Here is an 18,607-nt window from a genome sequence, read left to right as displayed (position 1 = left end):
ACATAGCATGCTGCTATTGACAGCGTATATTGGGCAGAATGCACCCATACAAGTCCATGTGTGCATGCAAAACATTGGACTGCACTCGGATTTACACCGACTCACACAATGGAGAAGATGGAGAAGTTAAATTCTCCATCTTCTCCGTACTTGTGATCCGATTCTCGCATGTGAACCCTTATAATAAGCCCATAGTAGGTGAGGGCCCTGTTTCAGATTTTCTATTGTGACCCAGCAGATTCTAGTTACAAATCTGGGACCGCAGAGCCCAAGAAGGTAACATGGCCATAATTAGCACTCTTATTTATGTGTAGAAGCAGAAAAACAAAAGGAAAAATTCCAATTCACAAAAGACCCCATTATACTGCAAAACACTCATTGCCCTGACTCTGCGGGTTAGTTTTCATGAACAAATCTAATGGATGGAAATAATTCATTATTATTGCTCCCCTAGGGCATACAATCTTGCTTATTTTACCATATCCATATGGAGCATAAATGTACATTATCCATGAATTAGCAGTAAAGACAGTGATTATTACATCCTATGCTGTTATTCCATCGCTGCAGGATGTAAACACAGTCAGGTACATTACATGGTACATTCTGTCCAACACAAGAATCTGGCTGAGCCTTAGGCCCCTTTCACACATCAATTTTTAGCCGTCAGGCACAATCCGGCGAATTTTTTTAAAAAACGGATCCGTTGCAAATTGTGGAAAGCTGATACGATGGATCTGTTTTTGTTTTTTTTGCTGGATCCATTTTTTTTTTTTTTTTTTTTACACTTGGGATAGAGTTTGGACTTCCTGTTCGAGAGAGATGGAAAATGCATGATTTATGTAAAAAAAAAAGGATTTTATCGCCGGATTCCATCATTTAACCTCATGTTTCATATGTTTTTCGCCGTCCCGTTGCGTGCGTTTTTCCGACAGACAGAAAAAACGTTCCTATGTACGTTTTCTCCGGGCGCCGGAAAACGAATTTTAGACGGATCCGGCAAAAAACGGATGAAACGTGAGGCCATCCGTCGCAATCAGGCAGTAATACAAGTCTATGAGTAAAAAATGGATCCGCCGGCAACTTTTCCCGGATCCGTTTTTTCCAAAATTCACCGGATTGTGCCTGACAGCAAAAAACTGATGTGTGAAAGGGGCCTTACTGTGTGCTGAAAAGTAGCAACCAGACTTCATAGCGTTAGTTTACATGACACATTCTTTTCACTACTCTATAGTTGTAAACATTGGCAATAACAATGCCATACAAATGTATGGATGTAGATAGTCTTAATCTGTTCCAACCCCCAAAGACAATAGATGCACTGTGTGAATACCGCCTTCCTTTTTTTACTATATAAAGTAATATGAGTCTACTGTAATGTAATGTATTATGGTGATGTACAGTATATAGAGTGTTAGAGCATAACATGCACATAGCATAGGGATAAGTGTAGGACAGCGTAGACATACCTCCCAATTTCTGAAGCACAGAAAGAGGAACAAATCATGATGGCGGTTTTGGCCACGTCCCTGGCCACACCTGTCACGCCGTTAATGGCGATAAAGGGGCAGGACGGCGTACTGGGACCCGCACCTGTCCCTGCCACTATAATGGGGCCCTGATTTTCCCTTATCTCAGGGGTACCTATAATGGTTAGGAGGCCTGAGCCGCCAGCGTATCCCTGTCTCCTGTGCAGGCCCTATCAGTGGCCCCCTCTCCCCCCCAAGGGAGATGGACTGCACCAGTGTATACATACAACAATTAAACAGGGTATGCAGACAAGGTAACTAAAATCTCAAACTCACCAAATGCTCACACAACCACAGAGGAAACACAGAGAAGGGAAGAGAAGGAAAAAACTAGGAAGGAAAACAGGTTTAACATGCAACGAAAACAGCAGACACCAATCTCTGTAAATAAACCTCCAAGCTCCTAATACGACGCTCCTTCCCACTTCAAGCCAGGCAGCAGAACTGATAACTGACAACAGTTGTAGTCACAGCTGAGTCTATAAAGGAGCAGAGATTACAAAAACCAAATCAGCTGAGAGACCAAGCTCTCAGTAACTTCAGTAACAAGGTTTAACTCCTGCCCTGCTGGCACAAGACAGCCAGGTCAGAATTCAGGAGAAGAGCTTCTGTTCATCGTGTGTGAAGGAGGCCCAGAGCGCTGCGGTTCTCTGGCACCTCTCTGTCGTGGTAGCCCCGTGACAACACCCCCAGCCACGCCTATTTACCATTTCTTTCTCCCTTGGCAGGAGGAAATGTCAGAGGGGCGGTGGCAGTGAGGGACATTCAGCAGATGCCCGAGATTGCAGGGCATAGACCCAAATCAGGGATTGTCCACTATATTCAGGGGACTCCGGAAGAATATGTAGGTCAATGGTACCTGGCAGCTGGACGAGAGGCCGCAAATCTCTAACTTTCTGGTGTCCATGGTGCAGTTTTTGATTAGCAAGGGCTGTCGCAACATCATCTGTGTGTCCTGTTAATCTTTAATTGGGACCTGTGGATTTATTTTTTGTTCATTTGTTTAATCATTCACAGTCAGAGTATCACAGGGTTGCGGCCACAGTGGGTTGCCATGACAGAGAGCAGCCAGACGACCGCAGAAATCCTCTCCTACTTTGTATTTTCCCATCCTTCACGACCTGGTGTCTCCCTGTGTTGTTTGTGAGTGAATCCCGCTGAATGCGGGATGGTTGGGAGCTATGCATAAGATATAGAACAAGTTATCATGTTTGGTAGGAAATGGTTAGTTAGGATTAGCCCAGTGGGAGGGCACTAGTGCTTATAAGAAGGGGAATTCAGTGTCAGAAAGTGAAGTAAGCAGTGGGTTCAAGTTCAGGTTAGGTGGTGGGTTGCTAAGGGCAGCATGTGCCAAACATTCAGGGCAATGGGTGGCCAAATGGAGATCCCTGATGGACATCTGGAGCCTAGAGCTCAGGCCAGGAACCATGTTAATCTCTAGTTGGGACCTATGGATTTATTTTTTTTAATTTGATCATTCATTCACAATCGGAGTGTCATGAGCGCAGAGAGGAGCCAGAAGACCATGCTGGCTTATTTCTCGTACTCCTGGACTAGCTAGAAGCACTTCATGTTCATATTAAAATATGCAGGTTTCTTATAGCAGAGCAAGAGTAAAAATTGCTCAGTTGAGAACTCCTGGAAGCTTTCCTGCATTAAGGCTCTCAGCTGTTCACTGTTGGCCACACCCTTCTCCCATATAAACTGTACTCTGGCAAGTAAGCATTGAGAGAGTTTGCTTAATGCTGCATGGTTCAGGAGATGGTGGTGGGTTGTTTGATAAGGCGTTTGGTGGATTTATCTAAGATTGTTGCTAGGTTTTGGGTGTGTTCAAATCCTCTCCTTCTCCTACTTTGGTTTTTCCCATTCTTCCTGATTGTGAGTGCATTTTTGTATGATTGATATTTTCCTTTATTCCTCTTTGTAATACCTTGTTAGTCTGATTGCTGTATAGCCATACATGGCTTCTACCCTCTTCCCTGGGTGGGGGGAAGGAACAGACTCAGATTCAGGAGCTCAGCAAGGTACATGGCCCCAGCATCTTCACCATTAGGCAGGTGTCACACTTGCGAGTGCAATGCGAGAAACTCCCATGAGTCTCTCACATCAATACCGAGCACTGCCGCCGCAACTGGGAACGGATTGTGCGGCTGCATGTATTTCTATGCAGTTGTGCAAAAAAAGAGAAAAAGGAATAGGTCATAGTGAAGGGATCACCTGAGGCTGGAATGCAACAAATGAAAAATACAATTTTTATTAATTGGTTAAACACATATGAGAACAAGCAACAAACATTAAAAACATTAAAATTAGTCACACACTTGACATCCATTAAACCACAGGTTCAAAATAGAACCAACCACCCTTAGCTACCCTCAAGGGAAATATACCTATACCATGCACCTGTGTGCATCAGTCAATCGGTGGCGAGCAGACGTTCCAGGGACTATGTCCTGCTTTTCCCCTACTGAGCATGCCCACGGGTCGACCTCTCATTGGAGGTCACATGCTCAGGTCCTGTAGCAGCTCCTATTGGACCACTAGGAAGGCCCTGGAGAACGTCCGCTATAAAAGGTTCTAGTATAAATCAGTTATTGTGTGTGTGTGTGTGTGGATGTATGAACAAAAAAGTTAGTTTTAGCTGAAGACTAAGAACACTGGGAGTATTCGAAACGCGTTCAGCAAACGCATGGCAGTTCTCATCTAAATAGTCTGTCGGTCATCTGTAAGCAGCTTTCCAATTTTAAAGTGTGTGGATGTATGCCTGTTCTGGTGAAAGCTCCGAATCATACCCATCTCTAATGTTGATGAATGCTCGCAAATGTTGGAGCTGATCTAGCACCAGTTAGTGCCATCCAGCACCAGGCACAGTATTAGCCAGTGCGGCACCATACGCAACCAGTGCGCTTACCTGTCCCTAGTTAGGGCGGTTAGTGGTGTCCGCCAGACAATCTATTTGTGTTTATTTTCCCTGGCACATGTTCACATGTAGTTAATAGCAAACAAAAATTTATATCTGTCACAACAAACAATAATTTTCTATTAAGAATTTTATAAATTGCAATATAACAGATGTTATTTATATCTTTGAATGCGAACAATGCAACATCCAATACACAGGTTGTACCACCGGACCTCTGAAAAACCGCATAAGACAGCATATGTCCAACGTGGTGAATATGAAAGCTGTCGGTTTATCAGCAGTCTCAAAACATTTTTCTCAAATATATAAGGGTAATATCAGCTCCCTAAAATTTTATGGCACAGATAAAGTGTATAGACCTAAGAGAGGAGGTGATTTAAGGTGTAAATTATTGAATCGCAAATCTTTTTGGATTTTGAAGTTACAGACCAGAGTCCCCCATGGTATGAATCTACGACAAGATGTTATTTTACAATACAATTAAGTTTAATCGATTTTGTTATATTTTGTCTTGGTATATTATATATATAAAATTGTTTTTTTTGTCTCTTCATATCGCTTTTGTACATTTGTGTATGATACATGTGTCTATTTTCTTCCAACTTCATGTGTTACATTTCTGTGCACTTTATTGAGTTAATTTTTCAGGTATTTTGTTATCGTCATTAGATCACACCTGTGCAGCACTAACTTGTGACCTATAGAAACCTGTTCAGTCCAGGATGTTACATGCCATGATTAAGGCTCTTAGCGGAAACGCGTAGGTTGTTCATCCCAGGTTGTGGTGACCAGGATACAAGCCTTTTTTAATGTACTATTTTACCAAATATAAGTTTTTCATTTTTTTAGAAAAAGATTACTTTCCTTTTTGATTTCATCGCTGCAGGTTCTCTTCTCCCACCCCATTCTATAGAAATACATTGTTAGATAAACAATATATCTCTATGGACATGTATAACCTGCTTCTGGGGTCATTGCCTGCAGGTCAATATTACCAAATTCTCCTATTCACTCCTATCTACTTCATTGGTAGAGCTGCAGCTTGTCAACATGAAGTTTCAAGTTTGAGTCCAGGGGAGACCAAATACAGGAAGGAGAAGCAGTAAATATGTAATTTAATTTATGCACTGAACGAAAAGCAGCCCCCACCTCGAGAAGAGGGAGCCACAGAGCAATGAAGACATCGGAGAGAGGTGAGTATCAGAAGCCAGGACAAAAGCCCTGATGTGCTGGGACAGTTCCGCTGAATCCGGGATGGTTGGGGGCTATGCATAAGATATAGAACAAGTTAGCATGTTAGATAGGAAATGGTTACGGTTAAGATTAGCCTAGTGGGAGGGCACGAGTGCTGATAAGAAGGGGAATTCAGTGTCAGTCAGTGAAGTGAGGAGTGGGTTCAAGTTCCGGTGGGGTGGTGGGTTGTTCGGGGCAGCATGTGCCAAACGTTCAGGGCAATGGGCGGCCAAATGGAGATCCCTGATGGACATTCCAATGACATCTGGAGCCTAGAGCTCGGGCCAGGAACCATGGAGCAGGCCTGGTCTTCCGACATCACAAGGTTGGTGGATATAGAGTTATGTTGAGTGCACTACCGGAGTGGACAGCAAATCCCTGGGGCTGATGGAGTCAGAGGGCTTGGGAGTAGTCCAAGATGAACATGTGGCAGAAGAGGAGTTGTACTAAGGAGGAAGGATGTCTGCAATGCTGTGTCCCACCCCACTTGTACCCACCTGATGAACTTGGACTGTTTAGTAAAAGTTTGACTGTTTCAAAAAACCTGATGTCCCATGCATAGTGTGTAGTGGCTCCTGGGAGCGGAGGCCTACAAGTGAGAGTGATGTACCCCACACCCTACAGCACATTAGGACTGGGACATCCCTTGTCTGTAAAGTGCTAGAGTGCAAGCGGACAGAAGCTCATTTGTGACTACCGCTCCTCAGCACTTTACACCCATTTACCCACTGAAATCAATTGTAAAACAACTATCTTAAAACAATCTATATAATCTCCCACATTTCATCAGCTTTACCGACAACTAAATCTACAAAGCAATTATATGCAAATAAAACCTTAACTAATTTACAGGGATTTTCTTTGTTCCAGAATGGACCCCGATATGCACTAAAATACCTTAAATAACCAACAAAGCAGGTACTCTCCCTTCTCTGGGTCCTGCGCTGGCTTCCTGCTGCTGCTTGTGTCTTGCTATTTTGACTGCAATGGTGACATCACATTGACAGGCTGCATCACCACTGCAGCCAAGATGCCAAGACTCTGTCAGTGGCGGGGACCTGGTGCTGGGCCTGTGGAGGGTAAAGACCTGCTATGTCTGTTATTTTAGAGGATTTGGGGTCCACCTTCCTAAAAGTATAAATCCCCTTTAAATAATTTTTACCAACTTTTGAAGGTTGGCATCTGGAAATCAGTTAGATTTATAGTGTGCAATGAGCACCATGGGAAATTTTACATCATGGTCATACCAGATAAAGAACATGCCCTTCCACATATATTCCACCTCCTCCCCCCACACTTTTACACCTTGATCTTTGAATCCCTGAAACACCAGAAACCTTACGTAATTGCTGATTTCTATGTTTCAATGAAACTCGGGAGACTGTACGACTCCTTCAGGACCTCTCCTGGACGTAACGGAAGAGTTGAGAAATATGCTTTAAAGAGGTGGACACATGAAGGCAACCCATTTTCCATGTCCTATTAGGGCATGTAGACACTACAGAAGTGGGTCTACTTTTCAGGACCATTCTGTAATTACCCTCAAAATAATTTAAGAAATGTCCACAATTCAAGCACTGGATACTTTGGCTAAAAGAATTATTTATGCAAAAGCAGTCTAGACAAACCCAAAGTTTTGCAAGGGATAATATAATAAATGTCTTTTTCTGCATGAAGACACTTATCCGTCTGTCAAAACATCCTCATAAGAGATGAAAGGCTTTTCGCAAGTGTGATCTTACCAATAGATGGTATTTAATAATTAATGACCCTATTCTGAAAAACACATCATCTGTTTGGTGGTATTTGCTAGCACACACATCTCTTGGCACCTGCTCTAGAATTTTCCCTCTTCACTTATCTTGTAGCAGAATGATAAGGATTTTTTTGCCGTAATGTCTGGAATGTGGAAGCAGAAAGGAATTACAGTATCTGTACTTAGAACTGGATAATGCCTCCTTGCCTTACTTTACTCGCGACATGCACATTACATAACGGGACATTGGTCAGTGCACGCCGAGAAGGTAGATCTGCAGAAAACCAAAGGAAATATATTCTCACAATCATATGAAGTTATGACACAGTTTCAGATACAGTTTTCACATTTCTATTAAATATATTTTCATACCAGGTCAGTGCATCGGTGCAGAGCTGGCTGTCAGTCAGTACTGACTGGTGACTGAACTTTACGACTGAAAGCTGGAGGCTGCTGGGAGGAGTGAAGATCATTTCCCACCATTAGCTGGACTTTCAGCGTGGTGAACACATGGAACGCCATTTACCTGCAGATTAACCACGTATCTGCAGGTCAATAACATTTTCTGACATGAGAGGTTTCCTTTAAAAAAAACAAAGAAACGCATTTCATACATCTGGCTTAGGATTTGTGTGCTTGGCTAACCAGGCGCAGAATACGTCCACTTTTCACACTTTTCAAAAATGATGAGAGAAGTATAAAGGAATACTAAAATGTCACAAATTTAGCACAAAACAAGTATGCATCAAAATGTTGAACTTTTTGATGCCAAATCGATAATGAAATCCCTAGATAATACCTCCTGAGTCCTTTACTTCTGGTGAGGGTCAAGCAGGGGCCACTGGAGTTTTTTTATGACCACATTTATTTAGCTAATTTCAGTAAATTACCATACAGCTTCTTGGCAGCAGTGTGTAATTCCGATGTAGAGCAAACTACTTCCCGGAGCGTACCATAGCTACTGAGCAGCACTATGCTGTATGAATGGAGCCCTACGGATGCGTTTCATATTTGATGGCACCTTTTTATTTGCATTTTGCCTAACACAGGCTCTTTGGGTATGTTCAATATTTTTTTTCCGGCGGATTTGTAGCGGGTCTGCTATGAAAACCACCTAAAAAAGTGTTCAGAAACCACTCAAAAGAAACTCCTTGTTCATTTCTATATAAAAATTACTTACTATTTATATATTCGGCCTTTTAAGTGTTTTTTAACTGCTTCAGGTTTTCAAAAACGCCAAGTGGTTAAATGAAGTGAGTAGACCAGGGGTGGGGAATCTTTTTTCTGCCAAGGTCCATTTGGATATTGAATATATGCCATCCCTCGGGGGTTGTACAAATCACGCTTAACTACGCCCACAAAATAGGTCCTGACGCTAACACTGGACTTCATTGCATTCAGTAGTGAACACTGTGTGCTCCTGCTCACAGATCAAGAAGAAATTATTGGCCGGCGGCTGTCAATATACAGCAGTGCGGTCCCTGGGAATCTGCCCAGGGGCCAGATGAAAGGTCATCGAGGCCTGAAGGAGACCACTCGCTGGCATTTTTACCCTGGAAACTACGTCATACTTTACAGTAAGTCAATAGGAAGATGAGAGCAACTGCCTGGAAGAACCTTAGCCCAGACTTTCACTCCTGTATCTTTCCCATGGTCTCATTTATCTATTTCTTAGTAGCCGTATACAGGAGTAAACACTAACACCCCCATACAAATTAGACTAATGTTGGCTAAACGCAGATATGGATGGGTTCGGCTGACACTCTATGGGCAGCCGGCTGACTGATTGGGATTATGTCAATCAGACATGTCCGATTTCAATCTGACAATTGCATTGTTCAGCAGTGGCCTCCGGCAGAGATGACTGTCAGTGGCTTTCTCATAGAGGACACACGAGCGCTCAGCTGACGTCAGGAGACATAGCCGAGAAGGCTGTCAGCCGCCAACCATCTAATATGTACAGTTGGCTTAATTTATAGAGAAGTACACTGCATGATTATGTGTCCACCTACCAGTGAGCCCCTAATCTAATATATAATTGCCTAGAATACTACTTCCTGTTAATGTCCGGAGCTAATGTCCGGAGCTAATGTCCGGAGATAAGTGACGTCAACAGTGTCCAGTGTCTGATTGGTTGCCGCCTGCTGCGAGCGACCAATCAGAAACGTGCCGTACTGTGACACACTCCGCCCGCCATTTTGGTGTGATTTTTGAATTTTTACCTCACAGCAAGTTTCTACTGCGTGGAGGCGGGCCCAGTGACGTTGCTCTTCAAGCTCCTGACGAATTTCGTCAAAAAAATGATAATACCATTTACCAAAACTATATATATTTAGTTGTGAAGTGGTTCAGTGACATTTTCACACCAATTTTGAACTTTTGTTTGGTGTTTTCTCCATATACTGCCTATTATTCACTGACTGTTATACTGAGAGACTGCCGTTTATTAACCTCTTCTTTGCCACATTGGGTATATTGCTCTATTATTTGCCACATAAGGACATTGTCCATTATTGCCCAGCAATTTCTCTGCAATATAAACTGCCTATTTATTAATATTTGCATTCCTGCAAAGAACTATTGCCTATTATTAACTGGCTATTTTCCTACTACCTGACACTGCCTCTTATTAACCTGTTGTTTGCCACCACCATGCTTAAAGCTGTTTAGCTTAGCCAACATGAGCTCTAATAGTAAGGATACTAATGACACAGAGCCCAAAGCTGCTGATGGCGCACGTAAGATTAGGTCTGATAGAAAGTATACTAATAATGCAGAGCACAAAAAGACGCCGATGCCGCACGTAAGCGCAAACAGCGTGCTAACAAGAGTACAGAGGATAGATGCAAGCGCATGGACACTGTTAAGTATACTAATGACACAGAGTCCAAAGCTTATGCTGGCGCACGTAAGTTCAGGTCTGATATAAAGTATGGTAATGATGCAGAGCGAAAAGCCGCCGATGCCGCACGTAAGCGCAAACAGCGTGCTAAGTCTAATGTCTTTCATCCCTCCCCTCATAAGCATGTTCATGGATCCTGTGTAACTGTACCTTAAATAACAAGAATTGTCAAGAGCTGGTGAGTGCAGCCATTTTTTGTTCTTTTTTACTATTATTTATTAATTGTATTATTCTTACATTTGAATAAATAAAGTATATATGGATTCTAGACTCCCGATTCTTTAGAATCGGGCTGCCATCTAGTCTAATATATAATTGCCTAGAATACTACTTCCTGCAATTTGTGCCAACTTCCGTGGCTTTGTCCGGAGCTAATGTCCGGAGCTAATGTCCGGAGCTAATGTCCGGAGCTAATGTCCGGAGATAAGTGACGTCAACAGTGTACAGTGTCTGATTGGTTGCCGCCTGCTGCGAGCGACCAATCAGAAACGTGCCGTACTGTGACACACTCCGCCCGCCATTTTGGTGTGATTTTTGAATTTTTACCTCACAGCAAGTTTCTACTGCGTGGAGGCGGGCCCAGTGACGTTGCTCTTCAAGCTCCTGCCGAATTTCAAGTATATATGGATTCTAGACTCCCGATTCTTTAGAATCGGGCTGCCATCTAGTGTTTCATAAGTTTATAAATAAGTTAAAAGAGCAAAAGGTTCCAAAATTGGGTACCCAACCAATAATTTTGGAAACAATCAATGTCAGACACGAAATAACCAATTAAAAGTGTTTTCTGGAAAACATCTATTCCCAGCATTTTTTTATTATTATTAATGCTTTATTCACCCTCCCCGGGTCCATCACTGAGTCTCCGTTGCTGCTCCTGGTGTCTCTTGTTGTCCCATTGAAAGCGCATTGGCTCTGCACGAGTTGACAGCAAGAGCCGCTCAAACCTATTTAGCCCTAATATTGGCTTCAGTGCTGTCGACGTGAGGTTAACACTGCAGAAAATAACAGACATCACAAGCAGCTTTGGAGACTTAACCTTGGACCAGTGAAGGGTGAGAAAGGCACAGGTTTTAAAACAAACTGCAGCCGAGGATAAAGGTTTTCTGGAACTGGAAAACCCCTTTATCTTCATAAAGTTCAGAGTTTGTTACAATAGATGCAGTGTAGACAATCCTCTATTAGTAATCTGAGCATAAATCTCTAGTCATTATTAGCCACAAGTTATCGCTATAGATAAATCACATCAGTGTGGAGTCCATGTTTGGATGACCGAGGCTAGAATAAAATGACTGCAAACCCTCAGCTATTCGGTCACACAGGATGTCATCAAGAATGTTTCAATTCACTGACAGGAAGCAGAGCTCCAAGCCATTCCTAGTGCCTGTGGATAGGTTAGGGTCACACCACTGATTTCTCTCCATCTGAGAAAATCCGTCCAATTATGCTAATCTCACTCTGATCTGAGTTTGATCACGGTGGGATACAATGGAAGAAAAAGGTTTCTCCACCTTCTCCATTATATGAGACTGCGCTCGAATGTCATCCGAGTGCGCCCAATTTTTTTTCACCTACCCATAGGCTTGAATGACCGAGTGACATCCGATTCTCGGAGGCAAATTGTGCATGCTGCAATATTTTTCCTTGGACCACTTGGTCCAAATAAAAAAAATTGAACGTGCGCAGCCCCATAGAATAACACGGGTAAGGGTGCTATGTACGAGCCCTTAAATTATAATGAATCCAATACCTGTCTCTAAATTGTGTCAATTTTTGCTCATAAAAAGGCAATTGTAAACTTATATGCATTGATTGTATCTAGCGTATTACATGTCATTCCTTGCATATCTGTGTCTACATAATATAGGTTTGTAGAATTTAATTTACTATGCAACTAAATAGCATAAATCACCGATTGTTACGTATAACATACAGACCCCTAAATGGTAAGAAACTTACATTTCTATATTTCCCCACATTACCCACAAGCAATAACATGGGACACATAAATTACAATACAATATTAATGACTCCAGAAGACCACCCTTGCCGTACCTGTCTGATCAGTGATGCACCAGTGGATGTGGGGGTCACGGCCGCAGCTGCTGGTGACTTTTCTCACAAAAGTCCTATTATGTGTGAAGCTCTGGCATTGACGACATCCGCCAGGAGAATGTGCCCCACTCTGCACTGTTGTGGACTCACTGGTAGTGGGCAGATGTCCCAGTCCTACAGAGAGGAGGTCACAACCTCCCACTCGGAGCTGGAGGAGGTCTTTGCCTTTCCCCTTGGACTGTTGCTGGGGCTGTTGGGGTTTGGCAGTATGGAGATAATGTTTGCTCTCCTTGGTCTCTGAAGCTCTGCTACAGACTGTGGAGCAGCTCCGGCCGCCCGCTATATATATCTGGTGTTCTCAGCCAGGCAGGCTTGTCAACAGCTGAGAAGTCTGGAGCATTCTTGCTGCTGTTGTGAAGCAGTTATCAGCGGTCTCCCTGAGATTACTGTCCAGTGAGCTCACTGCCAGACTACAAGCAACTATTCATATAACCCAGCGCAGTCGCCTTATCGCTCGCTTATATATCGCCTACCCCGGGCGCGAGTAGCGTTCACGTCTCCGACAAGTCTATGCCAAGTGTCAGCTTCCTAATCAGTTTGTGTTCTCCGGGCAATGCCAACGCAGATAGGTAGAAAACCTAAAGAGAACATGAACCAATCTTTAGCCATGGCACTTAGTTTACAGTTAGCATTAAAGGGGCATTACCATCTCCAAGATCCTATCCCAATATGTAGTAGGTGTAATAATAAGAATATTAGCAAATACCTCCAATTAGAAATGTAGTACAGTTTTTCTGATTCGCTATGTCTCTTTCCTCATGTGCAGGCATTGCAGGACCTTAGGTATCCATGGTTACAAGTTCAACCACTGATATAGTGACAGCTAATTCCTAGTGGTCATAACTCTGGATACCTAAGGTCCTGCGGTGCCTGTGCATGGGGAAAGAGACATCGCAAATCAGAACAACTATACTACATTTCTAATTGGAGGTATTTGCTAATATTATTATCATTATACCTACTATATGATGTTGGAGATGGGAAAAACCCTTTAATGGTAATTATTGCTTTTTTTATTACTCCTAGCTTAACCCCATAATGACAGAGCCAATTGCGACCTTAAAGGGAACCTGTCACCCTGAAAATCGCGGGTGAGGTAAGCCCACCGGCATCAGGGGCTTATCTACAGCATTCTGTAATGCTGTAGATAAGCCCCCGATGTTACCTGAAAGAGGAGAAAAAGACGTTAGATTATACTCACCCAGGGGCGGTCCCGCTGCTGGTCCGGTCGGATGGGTGTCTCTGGTCCGCTGCGGCGCCTCCCATCTTCATTCCAAGACGTCCTCTTCTGATCTTCAGCCACGGCTCCGGCGCAGGCGTACTTTGTCTGCCATGTTGAGGGCAGAACAAAGTACTGCAGTGCGCAGTCGCCGGGCCTCTCTGACCTTTCCAGCGCCTGCGCACTGCAGTACTTTGTTCTGCCCTCAACAGGCAAGAAAAATAAATAAATATATCTTAAATTTTTTTATCTAACTAAGGGGATAACAAAGGGGGTTTGATTTACTATGTTTTATATTATTTTGATCACCGTGATAGGGTCTATCACAGTGATCAAAATGAACCAATAGGAAAAATTTCCTATTGTTGCCGGGTACCAGCTGGCAGATCTCAGCAGGCGCACTGCACATGCACCCAACGTTTCTTTTCCCAGGAAGATGACGATGGGCCAGGGGACTGCTCTGGAGGGACCAGGAAATCACAGAGGTACTGAGGGGTCTCGGGGGGCATCATTTCTCTCTCCTCTGACATGTATATCCTGTCAGAAGGGAGAGAAATGATTGAAACAGCTGGCACACATTTTTGTGATCACCACTATTCACTGAATAATGGTGATCATGTGATCAGACCCCGGAAAACAGCCTTATTCACGATCGCAGTTTTAAAAAGGCAATGAGAGAATAAGTACCTTTAGTGGCCGCCATTTTAGTGCATATCCACAGTCGCTAAGGGGCTAAAGGGATTGCTGAACTAGGCTGGACTGCTCATCGAGAGGTCTGTTGATCTCAGTCAGGTCCCAGACCACAATGTGTGGACTGGCTGCGGGTCTCCCAACCCGAGCATGACAACCTCAAAGAAATATATAGTCCGTGACTGAACCAAGATACATGGACATCTGCAGGAGCCCTTACAAATATAAAGAACAAAAAGATTCCTCATAGAATTTCAATATTGATTCTATGTGGAACTGATGCTTTGCTGTGCTGCTCATCAGTTGATGAGTCAACACTGGGAAGATATTCAAGGCTACTATTATGTTTATAGATATGTATTATGTATTTTATAGTGATTTGTTATTACTGTATCACACTTTCTTCACTTAGATATGCAGTGTGTCTGTTAAGTCATGGTGCACTTTTGTAGTTTACATTTTGGTGCCCTTTCTCTGGACCAATCATATCAGACCTGTTCATGAGGAGAGATAACAAGAACCAATCAAACAACGCAAACTCATTTAAGCTGCTGCTGAGCCCCCAGTCAGATTAACCACTGTTAAACTGAACTCTGAATAATACACTGCCAGGTCTGTGACATCATGCAACCACAAACTTATGCTATTGTTTGGATGTGTGTAGGACAACAAATGGAGCCCACATCGAACTGCACTGAATAGGTATGAAACTAGGAGAGTTTTTCTTTTATTTGGAGTAGATTTCACATTTCTATCGTTTTTTTGTTGCTTTCCAGTGACTGGTCAAAAGTGCACCATGACTTTACGGACACACTGTATATATCAATATAGTAATATTTATGTTTATTTCATGTTGATTCTTTGTGATTTTATGATATAATGGATATTTTTATTCATATGCACATTTTTCACTTTACTTTTATCTTATAGACTATATACGGGTATTCCATGCACAGTTGTTATTTTAAGTTTAATATTTGCTTTTCTAATTTACAAGATTATATTTAAAAAGGATGTATTATCCTCATATACACATATTATCATTTTTATTTTCTATTTATTATTTTTTCTTTTGCGGTCTTCTTTTGATATCATCTGAATGTTTTTATTGGGATGTTTGCAGCTATTGTTTTAATATAAAAATATATTCAGTCCGGTATAGAGTATGTATTTGATCACTATTGACGATATACTTGCTATAATGGTTCCAATTATGGTGTAATGGGGGTGGTAACCTATGTCTATTTGTTGTACGAGTTCCATTCATTTACTGTATGCTGTTTACCTGTTAGTTGCCGGTGCATGGGTGCACGCGACGCGCATACGCTGCAGTGTTGTGGTGGGGAGGTGCTCTGTAGGTGCTCTGTAGTTGCGACGCGTCGCCCTGGTTATCTGACCGGGGCATGTAATCGGGTGATGTGCGCACTGAGTGCCCTCTCCTCTATGATGCCGCATCATGGAGGTCGTGCGCCACTATACATGGCCGGCAATTTATTCATTAGCACACTACTATTTAAGGACACTTATAGTAGCGCTACACTACCTCCTGACGAAGCTGCAGAGGCGGTGAAACGCGCTCGAGGTGTGTTTCAGCAGGTTACTTCTCCCTTATCCATCATGACTGCAGGTAATGATTGATTTGTATTTGTAACAGCCTTCTGATGTTGATGATTAGGGATTGATTTAATTTAAATGTATTTTTATGATGTCCAATTGAGCTTTTGATATATAGACTGTCACTTTTTTTCACCTGTTACATTCACATATATTTATAAGTGACATGGTATTGATGAATTCTTTGCTCCTCTTTTTGGACATCATTTCTATCCCTTATCATAATGGTTGGGCATTAGGAATCTAATTAGATATGTGGTTTGATATTTATTATAAATGCAATCATTAATTACAAGTAACATTATAACTATATGTGCCTTTACCTTTGGGGGTTATACCTGCTGCTAGCTTCATTGTGTCTTTTTTGTCCCAATATTTGGTATTCCTTTTGAATATATTGTTATGTGTTATGTTGTTTTAATTTATTATAATACAATTTCTATTTTTATCATTTTGATTCTACTCCTTCATTTTTTCTCTATTGGTTAGTGGCCTATACAAATATGCTTAAATTCTGAATGATGGACGATCTTTTTAGCTAGTCAGTTTATCTGGTCATCTACACATCCTCATTTGTTTCAAGAAATTAGAGTGGCATCTACCAACATTTAGAAGGGGGCTGTCTAACTGGCTCATTGACTAAACCACCCCCTTTCATCACAGCTGATTAAGAGTTCTCTCAAGTTCTTAACGGCTAAAAGTAAAGATTAAAAAATCGACTTGATGCAAATCAAATTAATGTCAAATTGCATGAAATTCACTGGTCTTGGCAAATTCAAACAACAATTTGTGATTCAATTTTAAAAAATGTCCGGTACCATTTTATATATTGCGGAAGATTGCATTAGCCAAAGCGCATGTGACCTCAGGCACAACAATCCAGGCTTCCATATAATTCCTTGCAACCAGGGCCGCCATCAGGGCATTACTGCCCTGACTGGCGTGTGGGGCCCGGTGGGCAGAGGGGGCCCGCATCGGGCCCCGTCTCATCTGCTCACCAAGCCCCTACCGGCAGGCTAAACTGGGCCCTTAGTGGCGCTGCGGCAATGCTATTGACATGCAGCGCGCACGTCGCCGCCGGCATCTGACGTCATTGTCAGTCGCCGGCCAGTGCGCGCTTTAGCTGCGTGGAGAGAGCTTCGCTGTAGGAGCGCGACCAGGTAAGAAGAACTTGTTTTTTTTGTTTTTTTTTATTGAGAGCGGCGATCCAGGGGCCCGGGGCAGACTGTGAGACACGGGGGCAGAATGCTGGACATGAGGGAAGGCTGTGAAACACGGGGGCAGAATGCTGGACATGGGGGAAGACTGTGAGACATGGGGGCAGTATGCTGGACATGGGGGAAGACTGTGAGACACGGGGCAGAATGCTGGACATGGGGGAAGACTGGGAGACACGTGGGAAGAATGCTGGACATGGGGGAAGACTGAAACACGGGGGAAAAAAGCTGGACATGGGGGAAGACTGTGAGACACGGGGGCAGAATGCTGGACATGGGGAAAGACTGTGAGACACGGGGGAAGAATGCTGGACATGGGGGAACACTGTGAGACATGGGGGAAGAATGCTGGACATGGGGGAAGACTGTGAGATATGGGGGCAGAATGCTGGACATGGGGGAAGACTGTGAGACATGGGGCAGAATGCTGGACATAGGGGAAGACTGTGAGATATGGGGGCAGAATGCTGGACATGGGGGAAGACTGTGAAACATGGGGCAGAATGCTGGACATAGGGGAAGACTGTGAGATATGGGGGCAGAATGCTGGACATGGGGGAAGACTGTGAGACATGGGGCAGAATGCTGGACATGGGGGAAGACTGTGAGACACGGGGGAAGAATGCTGGACATGGGGGAAGACTGTGAGACACGGGGCAGAATGCTGGACATGGGGGAAGACTGTGAGACACAGGGCAGAATGCTGGACATGGGGGAAGTGTTATGTAGGCAATCCAGTGACACAGTGTGCCAGCAATCAGAGCACATACAGTGATCTGACAATAACCCAAAAACAATAGAACGAGCTCTGAGACATGGAATCTCTGTAGACCGCAATACCTGAACCTAACCTATACACAACTAAAGGCAGCTGTGGATTGCGCCTGACACTACCTATGCAACTCGGCACAGCCTGAGGAGCTGACTAGCCTGAAGATAGAAAAACAAGCCTGACTTGCCTCAGAGAAATACCCCAAAGGAAAAGGCAGCCCCCCACATATAATGACTGTTAGCAAGATGAAAAGACAAACGTAGGGATGAAATAGATTCAGCAAAGTGAGGCCCGATATTCTAGATAGAGCGAGGATAGCAAAGAGAACTTTGCAGTCTACAAAAAACCCTAAAGCAAAAAACCACGCAAAGGGGGCAAAAAGACCCACCGTGCCGAACTAACGGCACGGCGGTACACCCTTTGCGTCTCAGAGCTTCCAGCAAAAGGAAATGACAAGCTGGACAGAAAAAGTAGCAACAAAAGCAAAAAGCACTTATCTAAGCAGAGCAGCAGGCCACAGGAAAGATCCAGAAGCTCAGATCCAACACTGGAACATTGACAAGGAGCAAGGAAGACAGAATCAGGTGGAGTTAAATAACAAAGCAGCCAACGAGCTCACCAGAACACCTGAGGGAGGAAG

General features: G+C 43.3%; 1 protein-coding gene across 3 annotated transcripts in view; it reads right to left on the bottom strand.

The window, feature by feature from the left end:
* FILIP1 (filamin A interacting protein 1) overlaps window positions 1-12,715 on the bottom strand; it is a 214,813-nt gene extending 202,098 nt beyond the window's left edge. For 2 of the 3 annotated variants that reach the window (XM_069726538.1, XM_069726534.1), the window contains exon 1: window positions 12,396-12,714. The gene's annotated coding sequence lies outside the window, so the exon portion shown is untranslated. Of the gene's footprint in view, window positions 1-12,395 lie in introns of all 3 variants that reach the window. The other variant, XM_069726536.1, reaches the window with a different exon arrangement.
* Between the last annotated feature and the right edge of the window lie 5,892 nt (window positions 12,716-18,607).

This window comes from Ranitomeya imitator, chromosome 5 (genome assembly GCF_032444005.1).
Source record: "Ranitomeya imitator isolate aRanImi1 chromosome 5, aRanImi1.pri, whole genome shotgun sequence".
NCBI classification, from domain to species: domain Eukaryota; kingdom Metazoa; phylum Chordata; class Amphibia; order Anura; family Dendrobatidae; genus Ranitomeya; species Ranitomeya imitator.
The sequence above is the reverse complement of the archived record's forward strand: the minus strand, read 5'-3'. Positions and strand labels throughout refer to the sequence as shown.